General features: G+C 36.8%; 1 protein-coding gene across 1 annotated transcript in view; it reads right to left on the reverse strand.

Moving 5' to 3' along the window:
* Nucleotides 1-19,966, reverse strand: part of EIF2AK3 (eukaryotic translation initiation factor 2-alpha kinase 3) — a 74,397-nt gene that overhangs the window by 50,021 nt on the left and 4,410 nt on the right. The window contains exon 2 of the mRNA XM_008585750.1: nt 13,813-13,942. The gene's annotated coding sequence lies outside the window, so the exon portion shown is untranslated. The remainder of the gene's footprint in view (nt 1-13,812; nt 13,943-19,966) is intronic.

Raw genomic sequence — 19,966 nt, forward strand, 5'->3', positions numbered from 1 at the left:
TTTCTTGGTAACAGATAATAGATTTTATTTGCAAAAGATTAAAACTTTTCTTTTACCTTTTGTAGAATGCCCAACTTGAAGTTGCTATTAAGAACAAATTTAGCTCTAGTATATGTATCTCACAATAACAATATGTAGTATTTAGCCAATATGATCTCCCATTTTGAAATACATATCAGTTAGAAAATCAAATATTTACTGTTCTGTACCTCCTATATTATGTTAGGTATTCTATATTCTATTTACTAGAACAGTAGATTGAAAATATAATAAAGTTAAAAAATAGATATTTTAATTGTCCAGTCATCTCAACAGTAGCATTAGGTAAAAGTACAAACAGGGAAAGGTGTGCATCACTAAAAGAATAAGAAGAGGAGTTAGTGGGTCTGTAGTAAACAACATTTATTTTGACTTGTTTCCTCTTCCATTAATAACCTCTTTTTCCCTAAAGCAGTAGCAGGTCCTTAGGGAACATATGGCTTCTAAGTGCAAAAAGCAACTGTCAAACTAATATGAACTAAAATTCATCTCTGCTTTAAGGATAATCTACATATGTCCAAAAGTAAAAGAAAACATCTCCAATTAAAAATAGGGTTTACACAACCAAACTGATTTGATATGCTTGAGCATACTGGAAAAAATTACCTTATTTTAAAAGTTAAATGTTCAACAGCATTAACTCAGTAAGTGCAAAAGACAAAACAACAACAAAAGCATTATGATTCAATACTGAATCATCATGTCATATTTCTGGATTATGATTTCAAGAGTTCACTTTTAAATAGCTGCTCTTCACTAATTGGCTGCTTATGAGTCATACACATGGCTCCTGACCTTTGCACCAATCTTTATAAAGTCTTTCAGGCTGCATATGTGAAAGCAGATGGTGCTTTTCCTTGAGAGCCACTAGAAGCGACATACGTATGCAGTTCAGGTACAGAGATGACATCACCCCTCACAATAGCATTACCTCATCCCCTAAGCATAGGAATGAGTCACCGGGATAGTCAGCTGCAAATCTCCTGGTAGAAAAAGATGTAGGTTATGGTGATGCATTTTCACATTCCACTGATTTGTCTTTGTACCAGCTATTTGTTCTGATTCGCTACTCTGCTTCTCAAATTAATTAGGTGATGTGCTTCTCTCTTCAACCATTTTAAAAGTATAAATTTTTGTTATTTTGTATTTGTTTTCTCTATTTGTTTTCCCCTGTTCATAATTTTAAAATAAAAGGTTTGTCACATTGGCCAGCAAACCAAAGATCCAGCCAGAGTCTTTATCCATGCAATCACAAAGCAGTTTAGTAAAGTAATCCAATTTCTGTTTCTGAACCAAATTTAAGTGGCATAATGAATACCAGTAGCACATGTAATCAGGAACTGCTATCTGAAATTAGAATGTAAAAATAAGAACTCCAATTTTCAAAAGGAAGAGGAACTTCAATTGAGAAAATAAAGGAAATATTACCACTAAAATTAATACTATCAGCAATAAAAAAAATTCCTTTACCTATATGAAAAAATATTTTTTCATTTGTTTTTTCCCTGTTTTTCTATAGAACCAATCCTCCTCCCCATCGACACACAGTTTTGGGGGTACATTCAACTTTATTTTAACTTACTCTGAAAAACTTCAAACATACAAAACATAAAGAGACTAATATAATTACCCCTCCCATGTATTTATCGTCCAGTTTCAACAATTAACATTTTGCCAATTGTTTCACCTATCACTGCACACCTACTATAAACTTGTCTATTAGAATATTTTAAAGCAAATCCCAGACATCATGTCATTTCACCTATGAATACTTGAGTATTCATTGCTGAGAAATAACTATCATGCCATTATTACATCTAATAGAACTAACTTAATATCATCTAAATTCAAATTTCTCAAAGATCTACTTTACGATGACAAATTCCAAGCCTGTATATTACATCTGATCTTTCCCCCCATGACAGTCCCTTTCACTCCCTTTTTCATGCATTGATTTACTTGAGAAACCAGATTATCTATCCTATAGACTGTCCCACAGTCAGGATTTTGCATGTCATTTAACTTGTTCCTTTATCTCTGTATTTCCTGAGAAGTATGATTAGACCTGCAGCCTTGATTCGACACAGGCTTTTTTTTTTTTTTTGGACAAGAATACTTCATAGTTGGTGCTAAGTACTTCCTATTATATTAAGGGTCTGCAAACTATAGCCCATAGGCCAAATCTGGCCTGATATTTGTTTTTGTAAGTAAAGTTTTGTTGGAATGCAGCCACACACGCATTCATTTATATACTGTCTATGACTGCTTTCAAACTACAATTGCAGAGTTCATTGGTTGCAATTAGGTTGTATGCAATTAGTTGTATGGCCCTCAAAGCCTAGGATATTTACTATCTGGCCCTTTACAGAAAAAATCCGCTGACCCCTGTGTTACATCATATTAGGAGGTACATAGTGTTTGGTTGCCCCATTTTTAATGATGTTACTATCCATCAGTGGGTTCAGGGGAGTCAGCCTAATCCCTCCATTTAAAGTGTCCCATCAACTTTTCACCATTTTAGTATCGATTGATGATCTACTATTTCATTAAGAGGAATACAAAAGTGATTTCTAATTCTACCATTCTACATTTAGTAGCTAGAATTTTTTACAGAGGACTTTCCTTAATTTGGCTTTGAAAGCCAGATTTGCGTACACTAGCATTTTCTCAATTAACGACTCATACATAAAACACTCTCAAACCCTAATAGTTCTAGCCAGAAGTAACCCATGCACAATAAGACTGAAAATTGAAAATGGCTCAGAAGTCTTAGTGAGACCAGTGTATTCCCTAATCAGGAAAGGGGAAAGAACACACTGGCCCTGACTAAAAAGCCAAGGGGCTGACCAGTTAGCTTAACTGACTAGAGCGTCACCTTGTTAATACCAAGGTCAAGGGTTCAACAGCCAAAAAATGGGAAAAAAATAAAAATATAAATATAAAAGCCAAGTTCTTTGTACAAGCTAAAAAGCAATGAGTTTTTTTGTTTTAAAAAAGAGGGGGTAGGAAAAAGAAGAAAAAGAGTATGACAAGATACAGATTCGTCGAGTGTACACAAATAAGGAAGAATGAACACAGACCATGAAGAAAAAGGATGGAAAACAATGCTAACTATCCTAGAATATTTACTAAAGGGACATACATCCCTGCCCCACCTCAAGAACTTAGAAGTACCTCCAGGATAGTACGGTAACTGATGCTTACAATGATGATCCCAAGGAATTAATAAAAAGATGAAACTCACTAAGACTGGGAAGATGCAAAATACATGAAAAAATATTTCATTAAAAGTGCTAAATTGTTGACTTTTTTGTCAACTGGAAATCCCCTTTCCCCAGAACAACTACTTTCCTGCCATGCTAGTTGTTTTGCAAACCCAGGTGGTGGGGCAACCACACACATCCAGAATGTCTGCATGCAGACTCATTCACAGGGAGTGGACCGCACCCCGTCCAGCACATTCCCTGGGTCCCTATCTCTGCCAATCACTCACTATGTGACCCTGGATAAAAACTAACACTTCATTGTTTTATAAAATTTCTCACATTAACTTATTTCAATTGATTCTCATAATCACTCTCCATAACTATCTTAAAAGGTATGCCTTTTGGTCCAAACTACTGATTAATGTTCCCACCACTTTGGGTATCCACAGGCTTTTTCCCACTCCTTTCCAAGTTCTCCCAATTCCTCCTCAATCAAAACAGAAAGGATATTTTGATGTTTTCTTTTGCTGTGAGACTTCTGATGAGACTCTAATGAATCAAGAGGTTGTCTCACTGAGGTTTCTGCATGATAAGCCAGTTATCTTTAATTGTGGGAGTATTTATATTTATAAATATTCATGAAGTATTCATGCCAAGTAGCAGTTGGAGAAATCTGAAAAACAGGAAAATCCCTAGAATCCTAAAAAAGCCAATCTATCCTTGAAAAAGTCTTTTGTTTTTCTTTTCCTCTCAGTTTTCTCTTACTATCTCTCTCTCTCAATTTAAAAATATTAGATTCTAAAAATTCGGTCACAGGTCTTCTTCTCACTCTACTCTCTCTCAAGGTAATCCATCTTCTCAGTTCTCAAGACACTAGCAATTCTCAGTTTAATTCAGCCCAGACCTCTCCTCTGTGAGCACAAGCCCCATATAGTCAAATGCCTCCTTAACATCTCTGCTTGAAGAGCTCTCACAATTACTCCCAACTCATCATATCTAAACAAACTCATGATCTTCCTTTCTATACCTATACTTAATTTACTACTAAATCCTCCTTTAGTCTTTTAATTTCGTAAAGACCTTCCTCCTTAAATTTCTCCCGAATCCATCACTTTATTTCACTCCATTTCCACTGTCATGATCCCCCCAACTATCATCCCCATCTGGACTACTACTATTCAGTCTCTTAACTAGTCTAGGAGACTAGAAGTAGTCTCTCCATTTCTGCTCTTGCTCCAGTCCATTCTCTAGTCACAGTGATCTCTTCCATTTAAAATCCTTCAATGGTTTCCCATGGCTCAGGATAAAATTCAAAATGCTTACCTTACTGGCCCTGCACAACCCAGCCCGGCCTCCCTCAATGGGCTCATCTCTGCTCAACTTCTTTCAGATCCCTCCACATGCCATGGTAATTCTCACTGTAAGACCTAGACACAGGCTTTTATCCTGCCCCAGAGCAGTTCTTCCCCACCTCTCACCCATCTCTTTCCTAAGTAGCTCCTTCTCATCATATGATCTTGTGAGAAGCCTTCTCTGACCACAGGACTAGGTCAGCGGTTACTCTGCTATACACATGATGTCTTTGAGTAATTAATTTTGATAAAATAAAGCACATGAAGAATTCTAATTATTAGTAGAGATAATGCAAATACACTGGTAAACACTGAAGTGTTTTTAAAAACATGAAATGTTGGAAAAAGGAATAAGTATAAAGATCTAGGGGTTGGGTCTCAGCTTTACTACAACAGACAAATCTCTGAACCTTTTTGAGTCCCAATTTTCTCATCTGAAAAATGGGGGTTAATAAAAATATTTACTTCACAAAGCTATGTTAATGATTAAATAAGAATAGATTTAATATCACTTTGCAAACTATAAAGTACTAATCAAGCAATAGTTTATGTAGACATGATGATCCAGGGCTGCTTATTTTGAACTTCTAAAGTAATTCATGTGTGTACGTATGTATGCATACGTATGTATATATGTATACTTATTAAAGAGAAAAGTTAAAAACAAAAATTATAAACTCTTAATCCAGAAATATTTGACTACCTATAATTCATCATGTATCTTATTTTATTCTCCATAAGAAAAGTTCAGAAAAGAACTAGATTCATTAATACAAAATTTCGAAAATAACAAAAACTTTTAGAATTCAAATAGCTTTTCCAAAAGTAAATTAAAGGGGAAAGCAGGAAAGCAGATAGAAGGCTTAATTATGCCAAGTCAGTTATTTCTTTCCCCACCATGGATTCATAACATATATTTAATAACAATGACTGAAAAACAAAGATTAATTCAATGTAAAATTAAATATATCAAACTGCTACCAGTTTTTGATTTATCGGAAATCTCCATCAGCCCTAAAATTATTCTTTGATTATAATATAGAAGTCCCGAAGAACTGTAAAGTACATTATCAATCACTAAAGAAAACCCATATTAAAAGTTAACAGATATATTTTTGTATAATTTAATACTCCAAAAATGATATAGTGTATATAGAACATAAAATGGTAACTCTAATCAAAATGAGCAACTGATTAGACTACTAGATGCTAGAATTGCCTATGTGACTTAAAAAAAAAAAAACGATGCTCCAGGGCCAGCCCTTGGCTCACTAGGGAGAGTGTGGTGCTGATAACACGAAGGCCACGGGTTCAGATCCCTATATAGTGATGGCTGGTTAGCTCACTTGGAGGAGCGTGGTGCTGACAACACCAAGCGAAGGGTTAAGATCCCCTTACTGGTCATCTTTTTTAAAAAAAAACAAAAACAAAACAATGCTCCAACATCTTGTATTGTGGAAAAACTTTTTAAAAATTCCCTGAAAACACTGAAATTACCATGATGGGGACAGTAAAAAAAAAGATTATTTGCTAAAAGTAAAGGGTGCCTGGGAATCATATCTCAAAGAGTAGGGAAGGGGGCATAACAGTTAACTAGTGAGAAGTTCTAACAGGAGGGATTATGAGATTTTTTAGCAGATGCAGATATTAGTCAGAACCCATCCCAATGACATGCTTGAAAGGAAATGTAGGAAAAGAAACCCAAAATGATTTGGTATATATTATCTTCAAAGACTGTGAATCAATACTCAAGAGCAGAGAAATGCCTAGTAGATAATAAGTGTTTAATTCTTTTTTTCCTTAAATTAGTCAAATTACAAAACAAAATACCTCAAGGAAAACTATTGGCCTAGCTTTTTAAGCATACTTTTCACACTAATGATGAAAGAACACTGATTTTAATATCTATCTCTGCCTTCACCTAGATTAATACACATTTATGAAATAGATATGCAATTGTGCACAAAGCATTAATTTCCTAAAAAATACGGTCACATCAACTTCTCCTTTAGCAACATGCATGCTGAAATAAATTGGTTCAGTTCACAACACTGCTTTCAGCCATGCTAAAGGATTAATAAAACAAAATCAATTCAAAGCACTGTTTCATTTCCATAATTAAAAGAAAAGCAATTAACCTAAGCAATTATTTAAACATTGGCTTGCAACATGACTGTCACTCTTCAAAATAAACTGCCATTTTAGATGACATAACCAGACTCAAAATGTGCTAATTTATGTATAAATGAAAAACTACAAAATGAGTTAGACAACTTTCAGTAAAAGAGAATCTTTACTAGAGAGTACAGATCCTCTTTTAATAAAGCAGTACTTAAAAGGGTCTACCTACTTATGGACTCTGTGAACAAATCAGTAACCATTAAAGGTGTGCTCTTTTCAAAGGCACTCCCACCTTTCAAGGCCCTGGTACCAGTTGGGATGAATGCAGTCTGATAAGGGGGTTGGGGAGGAACTTGGAGAGCACCAGTGTCATAGTAGTATGTTTTTGCACCTGTCTGAAACAGAAAGGCAGTGTCCCTTGGGGAGAAACATGCCTAAAATAAAACAAAACCCCAAACTCTAAGTTTAGAGTTATAATAGAGTTGTTTGTTCTTTTTAAGAGGAAAAAAGGGGCATTTTAACAGAAAGTTTGAAAACAAATATGGTATCTCTAAAAAAAAAAGAGGGTTATTTGTACAAGTACAAACTAGTTACATATACACAATCTTAATTTGTATTCAAAATAAATATAATAAGGCTTTGTATTCATAAATATGTTCCAAGACATAAAGAAGTAAGGAGTTCAAGGATATTATATCTGCTTAGATTTGGTAAAGTGTGATCCAAATACTACTCAGAGACCCCCCAGGAAAAAACCATGCTAAGTTACAAAGCAAAAATTTAAGATAAAACAATGAGGAAACACAGCCAAATCTCCTTCGTGCTGGCTGCTTCAAGGGTGAATCTACATATAAATTACCAGAGGAAGGAAAGTCAGATTTCACCTCAGGTGGTCCTTCTGAAAATTAAAAACAAAATTCTTAGCTACTACAAACTATCAAAAATATTAGGTTTAGGGCCAGCCGATTAGCTCACTTGGTTACAATGTGGTGCTGATAACACCAAGGTCAAGAGTTTAGATTCCCTTACTGGTCAGCCACCAAAAAAAAAAAAAAAATTAGGCTTAGAACCTAGGACACATCTGTTAAAGATAACAGAGTGAACCTTAGGTTCATCATTTATTCTAACACATGCACACCAACACACACACAATCACAATTTTAGCTTGGTTTTGTATCAATATTCTTTTGAGGAAGTTTGTAATAATTCGTCAACAAGAAGCAGTAGTAAATGAGATCTATGTCCCAATGCACCTCAATCTTCCTGTAGGTATGATTCATTCTAAAAATAGTGTAAAACCCTTGTTTTTAATGGAACTGTCAATCTCATTTATCCTCCAGGAACTCTTTTCATTGACTTAATCAAAACAACACTAAAGCAACATAATATACTATTTTATATGCCTTTTGGAACAGAAAAGGTTAAGGACAACATCAGGGTAAGCCAGGAGGCAATGAGATATGCACCTAAAGGTAATTTCTAATGAATTTGTACTTTATTTTAAAAAGAATCCTTACATGTAGTAAAAGAGAAACTTAAATTCCTCCAGATAATTTATTTGGGTGTTCCATGTATTCTCTTGTACCTGATTCCTGAAGTTAGAACAATCTTTAGAGATTTAGTCCAACCCCATAACTTTTCAGAGGAGGAAATTAAAGCTCTACTGAATTAAATAATTTAGCCAGCTCATAAAGCAAGTTAATGAGAGAATCATGACTAGAACTGAAGCTCCTGAAATCTAGTCCTTTCTCCACAATACCACACATCCTAAAAAGTTCCTGTGCTGCTTTTTTATTATTCCAGCAAAAGTACATGTGATCCATAATCAATTCTTCTACCAATAATAATTTTAAAAAAATGAGCATATAGTCTATCAAACTTTGTCCTTCAGCTTTTTATTAGAGTAACTTTAATAATTGCATACAGAATATATCTTCTCTGATCTTCTGGGTTTAATCTGTTTATCTTCACACTACTCTTTTTTTCTTTTTTTAAGACTAGTCATTCATACCTCTCTTGATGAAAGCTTGGAGAAACTAACATTCATTCTAATACAGTAGTGCCCAAATGGAGCTATGGATCTATTCATTGTTATCTGGGAGGCACCTGCTATATGAGCATGCCAGTTTTTTCTGCCAGATGCAACTAGCCCTCCTCCCTACACCATCCTTTCCAACCAAACACTGGGTTTCAGACAGAGAATATTAAATATTTCTTACAAAATTAACTATTATGAAGGTTAGGAACCTTCATAAAATATTGTACCAGATGCATTTAGAAAGGTATTATTACTTTATGCATCCAATTCAGGGCATTTCAAATGACAGTTTCTGATCCTCTTTCTGTGGTGTTTTGTCCAACGTTTGAAGATAATTTCTAAATGCTGAGTATATATACCTTGCTGAATAACAGGTGACTCAAGCTCACAACACATTCCCCTCTCCTTGCTAAAGTGTTTATAATTTCACAAATATTCCTGCAATTTTCAAAGTGTGTCTGTGGACTCTTTCAGGGGTGCAGAAAGTCAAACAGTTTTCACAATAAGATGTAATTTACCTTTTCACTGTGTTGCTATTTACACTGATGGTGTAAAGGCAATGCTGACTAAAGTTGCTAGTGCTTAAGCACGAATCAAGCAAACTAGTAGTTATTGTATTCTTCACTGTCACGCACTCCCAGCAAAAGAAGAAGAAAAAAGAGACAGCTACACTAAAGAATGTTCTTGATGAAGCAATGAAAAATGATTAATTTTATTAAATCTTCACCCTGAGTTCATTTATTCTGTGTGACTAATTAGAAAGGATGTATCAAGCACTTCTCGACATACTGAAGCACAGCTTGAGGAAGAGGACTTGTTGGTCTGAGTTGTGAGCTGAACTAGTCGCTTTGTTCATGAAGTTCAATTTTTACTTGAAAACCAAGTGAGAAAACTATAGTATGAGTATCTGGCAGACATTTTCACATTAATAAACAAACTGAACCTCTCATTTCAAACATCACTCAGCATTCGGGAAATGCAAATCAAAACCACATTGAGATATCATATCACTCCAGTTAGGCTGGCTAATATCCAAAAGACTGAGAATAATAAATGCTGGAGAGGATGCAGAGAAAAGGGGATCCTTCTACACTGTTGGTGGGACTATAAAATGGTGCAGCCATTTTCCATAATGGGCTCCTCAAATAACTACAGATAGAACCGCTATATGACCCAGCAATCTCACTGCTGAGATAGAAAGGAATGGAAATCATTGTGTCAAAGGGATACCTGCACTCGCATATTCAGCTCTATTTACAATAGCCAAGAGTTGGAACCAACCTAAATGCCCATCATCGGATGAGTGGATAAGGAAAATGTGGTATATCTAAAGAATGGAATATTACTCTGCTGTAAAAAAGAATGAAATACTGCCATTCATAGCAACATGGATGAACTTAGAGAAAATTATGTTAAGTGAAATAAGCCAGGCACAGAAAGAGACTTACCACATGTTCTCACTTATATGTGGGAGCTAATAAAAATAAATAAACAAATAACTAGGAAAAAAAAAAAAGATACAACAATCACAATAATTCCTTGAACTTGTTAAGATAAGAGAAAAGATATGACATTGATGGGGGTGAGAAGGCGGGTAAGGGAAGAATTGGTAAAGGGCCGTGAAAATCAACTACACTGTATAATGATAAATAAAAATAAAATAAAATTTAAAAAAATCAACTGATAGTATTTGTGACAAAATTCAAATTTTCAAGTGAAAATTAGAATATTGGCAAACTTGGGCCGGCCCGGTGGTGCACTGGAGAGTGCGCCGCTTGGGAGCGCGGTGGCGCTCCCGCCGAGGGTTCGGATCCCATGTGGAGACCGGTTCCCGCTCACTGGCTAAGCGCGGTGCGGGCACAACACCGAGGGTTGTGATCCCGTTGCCAGTCCCCGGTACGGGCGCGACACCGAGGGTTGCGATCCCGTTACTGGTCAGTAAAAAAGAAAAAAAGGAAAAAAAAAAAAAAGAATATTGGCAAACTTGTATCTGCCAATGTGAGCTTGACAGCTTCCTAGTACCTAGTAGTTAAAGACTTTTCTGTTAGATCAGTGGTGATAGTAATAAATTTGATTTTTTTGATATTCTATAAGGAAATATGTCAACATTTGGAAGATTTATGTAACTGAGTGAATCAATGTTTTCTAAATGATGTTAGAAAATCATTCATCAGTAAAAGGTAAGACAATCCAATTGATGTTAATGTAAGAGAGTATAAAATGTTCATTGATATGGTTTCAGATGTCACATTGCAACTAATCTTCAAAGAAGTTTCACTTGTTTTAGTGTAGTATCAAAAAGAATGACAACAATTATCTGAAAATTCTTCTAAAATACTATTCCGTTTTCTAACTACATATGTAGGTAGCTGAATTATCTTCTTCATATAATTGAAACAATACTGCAACATATTTAATGCAGAAGCAGATACGAAAATCCAGTTCTCTTCTATTACACCAGAAATTAAAGAGATTTGCAAAAATGTAAAACAATGACACTTTTCTCATTAAATTCTTTGTATTGAAAAATATAGTTACTCTTCATAAAAATATGCTGTTTATGTTATCATGCAATGGGTTTTTGTTATTTCCTTAATGTATTAATAAATAAGTCTTTTTAAAATTTAATTTTTAATCCTGTAAATATAGATAGATATATCCCACAGGGGAAAAAAGCTCTTTGGAACCTTCAATAATTTTTAAGAGTATAAATAGTCGTGAGACCAAAGAGTTTGAGACCCTCTGTACTGGATGAACAGCCTGTGTTTGTAAAGTGCAGGTAAACACAAGATGAGGAAAGGGCTCTAGAGCAGGCAGGATTGAGTACAGACAGGTGTGACTGGGTTCAATCCCAGTGTTATCATATAGTCCATCTGCAACTTCAAGCAAATAACTTCTCTGAGCTTCAGTTTCCTCTTCTACAAAATGGGACCAACATATCAACTTCAGGATGATTACTACAAGGATCACACTGTACAGATTACGAGCCTGGGAATAATGTCATTAGCATATCTACATACTACACAAATACTCTCAAGAAATGGTCCCCAAAACTTGGGGCAGCAGTAAATTCTATTAAACCTATCCTGTTATCACAGATGGCCTTTAGATTTTCTTTGTTCTTTCTTTTTTCTGTAAAGTGGAAAATTAAAATCCAGATAATGCAAAGAGGTGTTAGGATTCTTCTCCTTCATGGAAAGTGATCAGTGAGGTTTTCATTTATTGCTGTAAAGGTGCACAGTGAAACTTTTTGAATATGCTTGTGATTCAACATTTCAAAGCATTCTATCCAAAGATCTAAGGTTGGGGGTAGGGGGGAGGGAAGACACTTAAAACAAGAGAGCCTTAATAAACCAGAAAAAATGGTAAGAACTAGAGACAGTAAGAAAGTTGAACTGTAGTTTACAAAACAGCTAATATAATTTCTATTTGTAAGAACACCTTCAAGTACAACTAGCTGCTTATAATTTAAACACACTCAGTAGCACTCGAGGTTATTACAACTATTTGCATTCTACTTTGCCATACCATGCAACTTATCTTTTTGTGCGTATATATTTCAGTTTGCAAACACATACATGCTTTGCACCACTATCACACACTGTGATATTACCTCAGACGTAAGCAGCTTACAATCTTCTCACTTTGCTGATCATCTTTTATGTCTAGTTTAAAAATAAAGCAAAACATGCATACCCAAGCATAATCCCAGCAGAACACAAATAAACAAAAGTTTACTTGGAGCAGTAATTCACTTGAATTCCATACCTGATTCAAATATGTTAATGTAATTTACAATTAAATTGCTATTTGCATTAATAATTCACAATACAACAGAAGTCCACTATTCTCAAAGATATTTTTAGTATACTTCTTACAAACAGTAGGCAGAAAGTCTAGTCAGGCCTTAGCACATAGGAAACATGGAAATTTGGCAGTGATGCTTCCCCACGTACCTGCCTGGGTATACCAGAAAAGAATTCAGGCTAGGTTAACTGGATAGCACAAGGAAATCTGTTATTACAGATGGGTCACTGGCAGCAGTTTTCCCATCAGAAAGTTTTGTAATCACTATCCAGGTCATTCTCAAACCCCATCATGTTAGGTTTTGTCTTTTCCAAATTAATACCATCTAGGAAGCTTTTTAAAGGATCAGATTGATGATAAAAGAAAAAAGGACTACCCTAGGGCATGTCCTACAAGAACAACTTGATATGGTAGAAGGCTGAGGGCATTCTGGAAAACAGAGGTGACTCCTTCAATTAAGCAGTCACAACTCAAAAAATGGACTTATTTTTAAATAATTTAAACAGCAGAATAAAGCTCTGAAAAAGAAGAGAGACTTAATCCATCAGAGTTAAGACTAAAGTGAGGCAAATAAGCTTCCTCCACTTAATACCCCCCACCTCACCACCACCTCATCAAGATGGGCAGTGTCCTCACTTTACTGATGAGGGTGTGAAAGCTCTGAGAGGCTAAGTCACTTGCCTATGCCTTGAAGTCAGGAGCCAGCGCAGTTTTGGAATCAAGGTCTCTTTGAATATATGCTCTTTCTCCTCTACCATTCTAGAGCTCAGAATAATCAAATTTGTCTAGAATTACATTCCAAGAAAATTTCAGATGAATTGCACTTGAGGAAAAATATAAGGACTAGTAGTTTATGGGATTTTGCAGTATGGATTTCTAACTAGTAAACTCAATGAAGTTTTTATTTATATTTATCTTATTATTCCTAGGGATCTTGTGATAATAAGAAATGATGATCACGTTATAGCTCAATTTGCTATACTGATATAGCAGATGGTATCCTTAGTTACTCACTTATATTATTAACTCGTTTAATGCCCAAAACAATCCTAAGGAGTAAGTGCTATTATTATCCATCCCATTTTATGGAAGGGGAACTGAGAAATAGATAAGTAATCGCGGAAGGGGACACAGCTTATAAGAGGCAGAGAGGCCTCAAACTTAAGCAGTCTGGCCCTAAGCCTATTAATATCAGCAACTGCTCATTATAACTAACTTTTCCAGTCAACATCTAATAGAAAATTCTTACCTCTGGTTTGCTAAGGCTGGATGAAACCAAGGAACCGGATCCGACGTCCAAATCCCACTGCTTTTTACCATGATTCTCAGGATCCAAGGCAGCAATTCGGCCATCTAAAGTGCTGATAATTACTAATGATCTGCAAATGTAAAAATGAATAGGACAAAATTGGAAAGGTATCTAAGATATTAGGCACTTATTGAAAGAAAACCAGCCCCTGACCAGGTCTCCATAAGTAGGAAAGAAGAGGCGACTGACCTGCCTCCAACACTTAGTCTTGCCACCGTCTTTAGACTAGGACAAACTCAACATGCCCTTTTTCTGTTTATGTCACTTATGAAAAGTCCCGGCCTACTAGGTCACCCCTTGTTCTACACACTAATCCCCATATGGACTCAACATCCTCTGCTCTGTCCTCTTCTCCTACCTTTCCCCACCTCCTGAAAGCCTTTCCTCTGAAACAGTCTTCCCTAAAAGTAGACTTATCTTCTTGCTCTCACAGAAACCAGGCTTTCCCTGAGGACACTGCTTCCCTACAGAAGCAAAGAGACGTTTCTTCTCCCATAACCCTTACCCAGTGATGGGACAGGTGTACGTACTCATTGTATCTCGTTGCTATTTCCAGACCATTTTCTCCCTCTCCTCTCTGAAAATCCTCAGGATCAGATTGTTCCATCTCTTACCCCTCCTAGTAGTTGTCTACTCACCTCTAGCTCACTAGCCCCATCCCTGGAGGATTTTAGTTGCCGGTTTACTATTGCTACCTAACTACTGCTGCAATCTTTGAGTTTCCATTACCTGTCTACTTTGCCTCCATCACTCCTGTAGTCAGATTCTAGACCTTGTTGTTACCATGCAACCCCCCGCACATGAAAATTTCAAGCATCCAACCCCCAGCCACCCACCCCTCTCCTCCCACCTCACTTCCTCTACTTCCCTGACTCCAACAAACCTCTGGCCCCACTAGAACCTATAAGAACCTATAAGCCATTGATCCTATGACCTTCACTACTATTGTGTCCTCACTTCCTTCTTATTCAGTTTAAATTCCACAGTCTTTCATCTTAAGCATTACCTTGCTTACATCCTCAACTCCCTGTCCTCTGTCTTACATGTCACACTCGACTGACAAAATGCCAACCCTGGTTAAATCCAATTTTCTCCCCTTTCTCATCCTGCATCTGTGCAGCGGAATGTAGCTGAAGAAAAACATAACAATGCTGACTGGTTTTACTTTAATTCCTGGCTATTAATGATGCTTAACAATCATAACACACCTCCTCAGTGTATCTAATGCACTTCACTATCCCACTGAACTAGGTTAATTATGTCATTTCTCCTTTCTCATCAAACTTCTGATACCAGCTCTTACAAGCTCACACATCTCAGTGACTGTACTTCCTATTTCACTGAGGAAAACAGAAGTAATGGAAAGAGTTTGCTTCCCATCACCACCTTATCCATTCATCAGCACCCGGACCCATGAATTCTACCTTCTCTCATGTTAGTGCAGGAGAACTGTTCATGCTTAAGCAATAGAGCTCTCTCTCACGCAGAGGTGAGGACCTGCTCCTCCAAATGTCTTCTCTCACTCTCACATCAAGTATTCCCTCTCTACTGGAGCATTTCCATCAGAATTTGCTATAGACTGAAAGTTTGTGTCCCCCCAAATTCATATGTTGAAACCTAATTCTCAGTGTGATGGTATTTAGGAGGTGGGGCTTCTGGCAGGCAATTAGGTCATGAAGGTGGAGGCCTCGTGAATGATATCAGTGCCCTATAGAAGTGATTCCAGAGACTCCCTCACCCATTCCACCATGTGAGGACACAGGCGGTGCTGTCTGTGACAAATGGGACCTTGCCAGACACTGAATCTGCCAGGACCTTGATCTTGGATTTCCTAGCTTCCAGAACAATGAGAAATAAATTTCTGTTGTTTACAAGCCACCCACTTTACAATATTTTGTTATAGCAGCCTGACTAGACTAAGACAGCATTCAAACCTGCTATTATTTCCCCTAAATAAAACCACATCAGATCAAACAAAATGAACCACTCTCCCCTCCAGCTTCCCCTCTATATCTTGCCCCTCTTCAACAAAGCTCCTTGACATAGTTGTGAATACTCTCTCTCTCCAAATCCTGTCCTACCCTTCTGTCTTGAACTATTTCTAATTAAGTTTTTGCCCCTTTGACCTCACTGAAATGGTTCTTGTTGGATCAATGACTTTCATTCATGTTGATAAATCCCAAGGTCAGGTCTCAGTTCTCTTGACCATCCAGCAGAACCTGACCAGCTACTTTTCCTGCCCTCTATGAAATACTCTATGTGGCTTCCAGAACAACAAGCTCTCCTGATTTTTTTTTGATGCAATTCTATGCTATTTTTTTCTCAGTTTTATTTTCTAGTTCCCCCTCACCTTTCCTATCTCTTAAAATAGTCTCTACCTACATGTGGTTTTTTTGGTGATCTCATGCAGTCTCAGTTTTAAATACCATCTATATGCTGGCAACTCCCAAATCTTCATCTCTAGTTCCAGGCATCTCCCCTGAACTCTGACAATTAAATAACTGCCTACCAGATTTAGATTGTCTAACAAGTTTTTCAAAGTTCACATATCCAAAATCAATACCCCTAGACAGACTCTCCCAATTCTTCAAACATATCATGTATGATTTTCCCTCAAGTCCTTTGCAGCTACTATTCCTTCTGCCTGGAACCCCCAGGCATACTGAACACATCTGTCCGTAACTGCTCTTGAACGTCTATTTTCCACTCATTGCTTTACAAAGGCATTTGTTTGGATGATTCCACAGCAGGGACAATGTTCTCTCACTCATTCTCCAATTTTTCAAAGTTACTCTCAAGAAACTTTTTCAATGACTGCCAGATCCATTCCCCTAATCAGGTCTGTCTCCACAGAAGCCACTGAAACAGTGGCCAGCTCCTCACTCTGGACTTTCTTTTCCCCGGTTTCTACAGGACCTGTCCCTCCAAGTTCCTCACCTGTCATTCTTATAGCTCTCAATCTCTACTGACAGGCATCTTTCCTTGTTTTTACTACATGTTCTTTCTAGATGGCCAACGTCCATGGTTTCATCTGTGAAACCGTGAACTAATACTATTTCTTATGAAATAAGAGAACCCCTAAACTTACACAGTACTTACAGCTCACCATCCCTCTCCCTGCTCTAGTTCTGCATCTTCAGCAGGATCTACTTTTTATCACCACAACACATTCAAAAAATTTAACTTCTCTCCCCCAACTTATTCCTCCTATTTCTTTCTCCCTTTACAGCATAACCCTATACCCTGTCCCCTAACACTCAAATCAGACATCAGTTCTCCTGCTCCCTTACCCTTTACATTTAGACAACAGTCATGCACTCTTTATTCTATATCTGAAGTTTCTCTTAAAACTTTTCCTTCTTCATTACCACTTAAAAGGCTTTCTGACATATTTTCCTGCCCCAGGACTCTTTCTCCTCTTCCAACAGTTTTGTTTCTATAATAATCTGTTAAACTTCTGAAGCTCCCCTGTGCCCACTGAAGAAAAGCCACACTGCTTGGTATGGAACATTAAGCCTTTCACAATCTAGCTTCAGTGTGCTCTTCTAATCCCATTTTCTGCCAACCCGATCCCCTCTCCCCCCACCTCCCCAGCCCCACAGTAACACACACACACACACACACACACACACACACACACACACACACACACACACACACACACACACACCTCAGAAGTTTCTAATCTTTTCAAGGTTCTCTTGTTTATTTATATTTTACCCCATGTCTAAAATTATCTCGTTTGCCAAAGTAACATTGCTTATAATCAATTCCTACATCTTTAGAGGAAATACTTAAGAACCAATCAAAATGTTAAAGATTTCTGGAAAGAAATAACTATAATTACTATATAGGCTTTGATATAATTCTAGTTCAAAGCACGGAAACTTGACTTTTTAATTAACCTTCTCTTTTTTTTTTTTACAGGTCCAATTTCCATTATGTTACTTTAAAATACCGATAGTCTCATGGATGCCCATTTTTATCTTTGCAGATTGGCAGGGGTACAGAGGCCCTAGCTTAGGAACCACTGCTCTGTGCTCATCGTACAAACTCTCCCCTCTGTGCTCTGCTCACACAATTCCACTGCCTACACCATCCTTGACACTTTTCACATTCTCTTCACTTTCATATCACTTTTATGTCACTCATAATCCATTCTAGTCTGTTAATTCTTTAACACAATTATCTCCTTGTCAGACTTGGAGCTTCTCAAGAAAAAGACATTTATCTATTCTCAGGACCTAACAGCCCCTAATAAAATGCAATAAATGTTTGTTAATGAACAAATCTGGTAGGACAGACATATTATTCACATAAAACAAAGAGGCTGAGAAAGATGTGAAAAGATGTGACTTGCCTAAGGTCATGCACAAAGTAAGTTTTAAACAGGAGTGGAGTTTCAGGTTTTCTAATTCATTCTATTATTCTGTTAACTATAAGTTTGCCTAAGTGGCAACTACTATATTACTAGAATGTGCAGCTTTTTATTCCTCACAGAAATCTCATTAAGATGTCATTTATCCTGTAATTGCTCTGATGATGCCCTCAATTCAGTAGAAATGACCCTATGCCACAATGGATACACAATCAAAAAAACCTGTTTGCTTTGAGTTAAGTCACCCAGAACATCTGCCTGTTTACACTAGCATTTATCAAATAGTGATAAGTATATGCTAAATTCCTTCATAAAGTAATTTTAAAGCTGCCTTATCTCCTGTAGAAATTTCCCATGTGAAAGAAGAAAGCAGGTGACAAGAGAGCATTGTATGGATAGAGTAGTTTCTATATTAACAACTTATTTTAAAATTTCACATTTCCTTTATTGGGCAGAAAAAACTTCACAAATCTAAAAATGTGATTTGGTTGAATCTGTTTTATTGGTGTAGCCAAGAATCTTCTACCCAAACATTTGCTCTCACTAAAAGAAGCATATCGATTAAAAACACAGTATTACTGTAATTGGACTTTACTTCCTAGCCATTACCCATTAAGTAAATCTTCAAATCAATCCTCCTTTATTTAAGCACATCACAAGACTAGCCATGCCCCAAATCAAAACAAATATAATGCCAAAAATTACCATCTGTATAACTTTGACGTATGAGCTAGACCTTAAAGAAATACAATCTAAGTTTTCAGTGTTAAAAGTAGCATGAGAGTGACATATACCCTCTTTCTGTTAGATTAAAACATTTTTGGAAGCACTTTTCCTACTTTATTCTATGAAATATTTTTAATCAAAATGGTTATTTACAAATAGCACAGGGTTAAAAAAAAAAAGCAAAACATTTAATCTCCTCCCTTCACATTTAGCTATGTAATAAGTTCTCCTCTGTATTTTAAAATAATTCGTAATAAAATGTATAAGCAGCTCATCTCTTACAAAAAAAGAAGTAAAGCAGATGGAGTTCCCAGGCAATATTTAGGAATAAAGAGCCACTTTGAAGCTACAGCTCACAGCAACTGATAAAGATAGGTTCCCTCTGCAAAACGTCTAGTACAGAGAACTGAGCTCCAATAAAGAGCAGAGTCTCCTGTTCCTGTCACACATCATAGCCAGAGTCCAGTGTCAATTAAACTAAAGACAATTGTAGACAGGAAGGATAGTTCATTACTTGCCCAAAGTACGTTTATTTTGGGTTAAGACTTGCTTTGAAAGTTATAATTCTTCTTTAAATGTGATTTTTAGTTAACTTTAATATAAGAATCTGGAAGAGCAGTGATGGGACTGAGCTCCCTTTCAACACTGTATTCTGAGATGCTATTATTCAAGGTTCCTAGTAGTTAAAAAACAAAAAAACATGGGGGCCGGCCCGGTGGCGCACTGCTACAGTGCACCGCTTGGGAAGCGGGGCGGAGCTCCCGCCGAGGGTTTGGATCCCACATACAGACCGGCCGCTCACTGGCTGAGCGAGGAGCGGGGGCAACACCGAGGGCTGTGATCCCGTTGCCGGTCCCGGTCCGGTACGGGCGCGACACTGAGGGTTGCGATCCATTGCCGGTCACGAAAAAAGACAAAAAAAAAAAAAAAAAAAAAAAAAAAAACATGGTTATGAATCTGGAAACCTAAGGAAGACCACATTTCTGCACC

The sequence above is a fragment of the Galeopterus variegatus genome, unplaced genomic scaffold (assembly GCF_000696425.1).
Source record: "Galeopterus variegatus unplaced genomic scaffold, G_variegatus-3.0.2 Scaffold3697, whole genome shotgun sequence".
NCBI lineage: Eukaryota > Metazoa > Chordata > Mammalia > Dermoptera > Cynocephalidae > Galeopterus > Galeopterus variegatus.